The 7540-nt window shown below is 33.5% G+C and overlaps 1 long non-coding RNA gene across 1 annotated transcript; it reads right to left on the bottom strand.

Annotated features, from left to right (window-relative positions):
• Positions 1-2940: 2940 nt before the first annotated feature.
• Positions 2941-6338, bottom strand: LOC111390385. The gene is made up of 3 exons (XR_002701911.1): positions 6092-6338; positions 5281-5321; positions 2941-3246 (listed from the first exon to the last, which is right to left on the bottom strand). It is a non-coding gene; the product is annotated as an uncharacterized LOC111390385 (long non-coding RNA).
• Positions 6339-7540: the final 1202 nt, after the last annotated feature.

Here is a 7540-nt window from a genome sequence, read left to right as displayed (position 1 = left end):
TTTTTTTTTTTTTTGTACATCTTGCAGGGTGCGCAGAACTAGTTAGGAGACATCTGGATGAGTTTATGCCATGGTGAAAATTCAATTTGGTACAGTATCTCTAATGACGAGTTCTGAATCGGTTCAGAACAATGCTACGAAAAGCATTGGTGATTCCGTTTTGCCACCAATTTCAACGGATAAACTGTGTTCAAATGTGAGGGTTGAATTTATTGAACGTAAATACGATGTTAGATATGTTTGTAAGATTTCGGGATCTTTGAAGGTGACAATTCTAGCAAGGGGCCTTCTTATCAGGATTTTTTATGGATTCTGTTACGGGATGTGCTTCGACCTTGTTTGATCAATGTTAATTCTTTGTTGGAATTTTGGGAACCTGAGATTAGAGTTCAAGTGTCGTTTGTGGATGCTGGGTAAAAGATGATGTTTTTCATGAGATGAAGAGTTTTGGTTACTGTTTGAGGAGCTAGGTTATTTCGATGCAATCAAAATATTTTTTCAAGTGGAGAAATTTCGGAGCTTTGTTCATTGCACTGGGATTTGGGTTAAAGCGGAGATTGTTAGATTTTGTGTCCCAAATTAGAGTGGAATTTTTTGGAAAATATTGTTTCTTTATTTAGACATGATTTTATTCGAAAATTTTGATTCTTATGTTCACGTGATTTTATTGGAAAAGTATTATTTCCTTTATTCTACATTAATGTTATACTATTTCCATCTTTATGATATCTTTAGGGTTTGGAATGTTCCTATAAATATGTGGCTCTCCATTCAGTTTAGGTGAAACTTTATTGCTCAGTTCCTTGTATTCTTCTATATTGTTTTGAATAAAACATCGATTCCTCTGCTATTTTCTCGTCAATTGCTTTACTTTAATCTTGTTTCTATCGTTGTAATCTTGTCTACGTTAAATATTTCATATTGTGTCATTAAATCTCAATTCCTGCATCGCCTCCGAGTCCAACAACTACAAATCCCAAGGTTCTTGGTAAATAATAGTTTGTGGAGAAACAGTAATTAGCCATGAATGGTTTTTGAATTATATGGAGGCTGGAGCAAATTACTACTATACTATCTTTAAAAATATTATGATATATCTGGATAGGTATTAAAAAGGTTCTGGTGATCTTAGGGTATTAAGATACGGTGTTCAATCATTAAAAATAATTAAAGATAATGTAAATGAGTAACTTATAGGAACGACCTATAGTTTTGCATGTGAGATGACTTCTCTTGGTGGTAATTGGTTTAGAAAGAAACAATTGAAGACAGATTTTATGGGATATTTATATTGATGATAGGACAGAAAAATAAACAGTTTCTATGCTGCTGTGTACAAAGCTTCTTTATATTAACCATGGATTTTTGTCCTTAGAAAGTGAAAAAATATTTGCTGCAAAAATTATGGATATCTAGGAAGTCCACTTATTTCTTATCCCAAGTAATATTATTGCAGGTATGTGAACATAGAACTCTCCTTGAAATTAGTAAACTTGAACCACATTTTATTATCTGTAGCCAATAGATCAAATCTCAGCCTTGTCTCGTTTGCGTACATTTATGGTTGTTAGGATACATCAACACACAACTCTTATGTCTAGAATGAATTATTTTTTGGTTATACAGATATATTTGCTACAAATATGGTAAGCACTGATATTCTTATTTTTAATAATATCATATATTTATATACAAATTTTGATGGCATGTAGATGTTTACAAGTAAAGAGGCCTTGGTTGATTGGGTTGAAATAACTAGTAAGAGACATAACATGGCTGTTGTGATGAAAAAATCCGAATTAGGTCAAGTTGGGAGAAAACCAATAATTGATTTTGCATGTGAAAGATATGGTTCATATAGGGGTAAGAATACCAACAACGAAAAAGAAATGTGGAAGAGACGTAGAGCTACTAGAACCAAAAAGTGTTGATGTCCGTTTGCTTTGAATGGAAAAAAATTGATAAATGATGATTATTGGGTATTGAAAGTGAGATATGGGAGGCGTAATCTGATATTGCACAGAACCTTGGAAGATATTCATATGCCGGAAGACTAAATGAGAAAGAGACTTCAATTTTGATAGACATGTCAAAGAATCATGTGAGATCAAAGGAAATCTTATATACATTGAAACAAAATGATGACACTAATGTTAGCACATTGAGGCACGTCTACAATGCAAGTTTAGGCTCAAAGAACAAGTTGGAAAGACACAAATGCAACAACTAATGAATAGGCTTGTTAAAGACAAGTACATAGAGTGACACCATACCTCTAAGGAGACAAATATAGTTAGAGATTTGTTCTGAGCACATCCATATTTAGTAGATTTGTTATAGGTTTTTCCTCGTGTGATAATTATGGATTGCACATTTAAGACAAACAGGTATCACTTGCTGTTGTTTGAGATGGTAGGTGTCACTTCTACTGATTTAACATTTTTGATTGCTTTTACATACTTGAAAAAAGAACGTGAAGAAGATTACACATGAGCTTTGGAGAGATTGAAGAGTCGACTAGATGATATAATAATGCCTAGTGTAATGGGATGATATAATAATGCCCATGTGTTGGCAAAAAAAAAAAACACACACACACACACACACATTTTGAAGACAATGATCAATGGGATGCTTTATGCATATGTAGAATTTATTTGTACTATCAAAATCTATAGTGGAGTACAAGCAAAATCTCAATCTCTTGGAATCTAATTTTCAACAGTTTTCACAAAAAATCAATTATGTCATGAATTCATGGATTTTTCAATGTAAAGAGAAATTTGTGGCAATTTGGACTAATCTATATATGCACCTTGGAAACACGACAACTAATAGGTAAATATACTTATATTATTATTTAAATTAGTTAGAGAAAGGTGCATGAATTTTACTTATATGAAATTATAATATTATTACAATACTCTTGTTTTATTCATGTGGTAAGGCTGAATCTGCACATGCGAAACTTAAGAGACATTTAGGGTCTTTTCAAGGCAAGTTTGACACATCAATGACTAGAATTTGAGATTAATTGTGCATCATTATTTGAGATGATTCATAAACATTATCAAGATAATAATGATCATGTAAAGGTAGAAATCCTACATAAATTGAAAGAGGTTGCTAGTCCGAGTTCTACATCATTAGTTGAGTCACAAATCAAAACTAAGACAAAGGGTCGTCCATCTTCAAAGACGGCTATATCCACTCGTCGAGACCCATCATATTTTGAGTTGGTGCTATCTGGACAAGACAAATATATTACAACAATTGGATAGTTCCATTATGCCTTTAAGTCAGCCTACACTATCAAGCAAGCCTCCAATTCGGCAAAAATATAAGGTGTATAGAGCACGTGAATCAAAGTCCATGATTTATTTGGATTCATTTTCTATTCGTTTGAGACCTTACATGGTGTTAAGGATGTGATCTCAATGGTAATTGTAGTTTTCGAGCTGTGGTTAATATTATAGGTATAGGTGAAGAGAATTGGCATTTGGTAAGAAAAGACCTAGTAATAGAGCATAAATCTCATTTTGATGATTACTCTAAACGTTATGGCAATGTTGATATGGTCCATGAATTGATCCATTCACATTCTCATTTTGATGGTTCTGCTAGTCATGAGTGTTGGATGACCATGCCGATTACGAGTCATGTTATTCCTTCAAGATATAAGGTTATTCTTGTTCACTTGAGCCAAGAGCAATGTCTTTTTGTTAGGTTTAATTGTGATTGGTAGTTCTGTGAAAAAAAAAGGGTAAAATTGAAACAGTGTTGAAGTCGACGAGTCATGTGCAATATTGTAAAAAGTGATTGGTCTGCTACGGTTTAATGTCAAAGCAAGAAAGAAAGGACCGTCACATTTTCACTTGATTCTCTCCAACACACTGCTCAAGTGGCACATGCAGAGAGGACGTGGCTAGCTTCTCACCAAGCTTTTGCTAGAGCAAAAGACCGTCGCTGTCTTTCACTGGACGTCGCTCGAGTGACAGTCTTTCCGTTGAAACCCTAAATTTTATTTTTCGAGAGTTTTAACCATTCCAAACTATCCAAAACATCCCATATATAAATATTTATGCCATTTCACAAAAAGAGCCTGGATTGTCCATTAGAGAAAACACTTGCATCCTTCAGAAAATATACACTCCATTCTTCATCAACTTTGGCGATTGAAAAAACATCAAACCTAAAATTCGAATACCAAAATCAAAAGCTTCCAGAGGATCTATACGAGATTGAAGATCAAGGAAGGTGATCGGAGCTCCAGTCATTGGAGAACGAGAAGTTGACATGACCCGTTCCGAATTACCCTAGTGGACCCGAAATGTGACGTGCGTCTATGATAGATGCTGACTAGATGTCAAATCTGTCACCAATGCTGACTATGAGTTACTTCAAAAAATGCAACAAAATCAAATGTTTATGTAAAACATAATGTGATGGGCCCAAATTATTTATTTCATGCTTCATCAAAATGAGTTATAATATTTAACATGTCGTGTGACTCTCAATTCGAAATCATTAGGCTCTTCCAGCAAAAAAAAATCAATTGCTACATGTAGGAAAAACTACGAGAATATATATGAGTTGATAGTTCAGTGAATGAAGAAATTCAAAAATAATTATATTTTTTCAATTTTACATCTTTATCGAAAATCGAGTTCGTATCATTGAATAACTTACAAGATAACATTATATAATTATAGCCAAAATGTGAGACATTCATATAATGCGATAAAATATCATCTCAAGTCATGATATAAACATAAGCTGGTAATCATGCTATAACCTCTTCACATCAAATGTACTAGAAAATCCACCAAAAATATACCCTTTGACTAAAATCTGTAATCCGCCCATCGGGCCAAACACTTTCACCACGGGCCTTTGTCCCCCTCCGTGAACGAAAGTGGATCTCAAAAACTTCTGATAATCAATTCTAGAACACGACCAAGGCCCCTCAGTGAACTATATGTACATGGTCATGACCCCTTCATCCCTAGTTGACCCCTTAGTGCAATATAGAACACGACCAAGGCCCCTCTATGAACTAGAAGAAATATATAATCACGAGTACTTTTCTGATCGATCTTAATATCACATGTCTCACATTCCAAATCACAAATATTTTCATATCTAATCTTTGAATTCCACAAATATCAAAATGAAAGAATATTTCCAAAATAATCATGTAATCAAACATATAAATGCACATAATGTATTGGTATAATTAATTTATCAATATTTGAAAATATTTAGGGTTTTTCCACTCACAGGACTAATTCGATCATCAAGTGTCCTGACCTCGATATTTCCTGAAAAGTGTGACATTTCTTCATATTAGCAACCATTTAATCCAACCCCCTAACCAATGGACCAAATAAATATCCAATTGCAGTCACTTTCTAATTGAAAATAATTACTATTGTTTAAAGGTAAAAGAAGAATTTAAAGCAGAGTCCCATTCTTTTCTCTCTTGTTGCAGGTACCAATTAATAACAATTAGTCAAATCCATAATCAAAACTCCTTTAACTTATTTTACTCAGTGAATCATAACTCAATTCGTTCCTGTTTCTATTCAATGTATATAAATTTCTGTCCATATAATACTTCACAATTTGAAGCATTGGTTTAACTTTGAAAATGAAGCAAAACAACCTAGCCCCATAAAATTAAATTATAATTCACCATAATCTTGCCCATGTAATTTCTTTATTGAAAATAAGTTATTAAATTTCTTTCATGTAGAATTCATCAGTAATGTCTTAATAAGTCTCCAAAGTTTAAGCCAAATATTGTCATGTTGTTTCTCCACTCCTTTACTAATGTTCAATGGTGGACCTATATTCATAATAACCCTACTTACCTTTGTTGAACTAACCCATCTCTTGCCTTAGTACCTTTATTTAGCTATATATGGGCATCATTATGCGCAGCCCATCACGTAAAATTCCAATTATTTTCTGATTAAATTCTTGTTCACATAATCAAATTAACCCATTTCCCTTCTTCCTTAGGGCTTGCCCTGCTTCTTGGGTCTAATTGCTTCCAATAACCATAATGATGAAAACAAAATCCATATACCCGAGCTACTACAATTTGGTGTAACCTTGTTGCAGTCAAGAATCAACCCCAATCGAGAAGCATAATTCGACCCTGTTTACATCAATGTTGCTGCTCCTTTCCCTGTTTATTTACAATTCTATTTGTTGTTTCTCTTCCCCTCTTTTCTCTCTCTTTTTCCTCATGTTTCTCGATTCTTCTCTAATGCTTTTTGCATTTTTTTTTCCCATTGTTTTCTACCTCTATTTGGGTCTCTGGAACTCAATGCATTTTTTGCCTCAAACATGAGAAATTTTGATATTTATCTCTTAATTAAATGGATAACTATAGAACATTGCAAGTCAAGCCCCTTAATCTTCATTCAATATTATATTTAGTCCTTAAATCCTCAAAAATAGAAATTATATCCCCAAATTCCTGTATGACACTCTTTCTTACAATTTAAGTCCCATAAAAATCATTTTTTCAACTTAAGTTTCTTATTTGACCAAATTCTTAATTGACTCTAATTATAATGAGTGGGGTATAAAAAAGTTCTCAGGGAATCCATAGGAGATAGACGAGATTAGAAGTCCGGAGTTGGTGTAGGAGCACGCAATTCAAGAGGGCTTCGGGAATTGCAGTACATGATGTCAGAAAGAACGTGTGCGGGTCTAATCTAGCGGTACTATAAGTTGTGTTCGTTTATAGTGGATTCATACTGGCTTGTGCCCGAAGTTTTACCTAGTTTGGGGTTTCTTCGTCATCAAATTCTTTGTGTTCTTTACTTTCCAGCAATTTATTATACTGCGATAATTTAGCATAGGATAGGTTACATGTAAATTGGACTAGACGAATTAATAATCATACTGTGCTGCAATTGTTAATTGAAATTTGTTAACTTCCGTGTAAACACCTATTCGCTCCCCTCTAGGTATTATTTGGGTCGAACTGTGTAACTTTCACTTACATTACTTCCACTTTGGGATAAACCACTTGCAATCGCATTCCATAGGATTGTTGCAATTGGATTTGTCAATGACTATCATTTTGTTTTGGTAAACATCTATTAACTTATTTAGCAAAACGATATTTTTACTTATATTTTTTCATGTAACTTTGTGCATGTGAATTGGCATACTAGTGAACCACTACCACTTACTGCTCGTAATTGGCACAAGTATTATCATCCATATGCAGAGGGCTAAGCTACACCATACAATGCTTGAACACAACTTTTTAAGTCTCTAGTAGAAAAAGATGTAGCTATATCAAAGATAATGGACTTCGATAAATCATAAGTTGAGAAAGATTTAATAATAACACTACTACTACTACTATTATTATTATTGTCATAATTGATTTTGAGCTTATAATTTCTATGCAGATTATTGTTGTGATGATGGCCAACACTTATGATTTTGGAGCCAATACCTAACATATCCACTTTAGAGCTATGAAATGGTTAGCCTAAAAAATATACGAATTGTA

Source organism: Olea europaea, unplaced genomic scaffold (assembly GCF_002742605.1).
Source record: "Olea europaea var. sylvestris unplaced genomic scaffold, O_europaea_v1 scaffold680, whole genome shotgun sequence".
NCBI classification, from domain to species: Eukaryota; Viridiplantae; Streptophyta; class Magnoliopsida; order Lamiales; family Oleaceae; genus Olea; species Olea europaea.
Note: the sequence above shows the minus strand (reverse complement) of the source record. Positions and strands in the feature narration are given on the sequence as shown.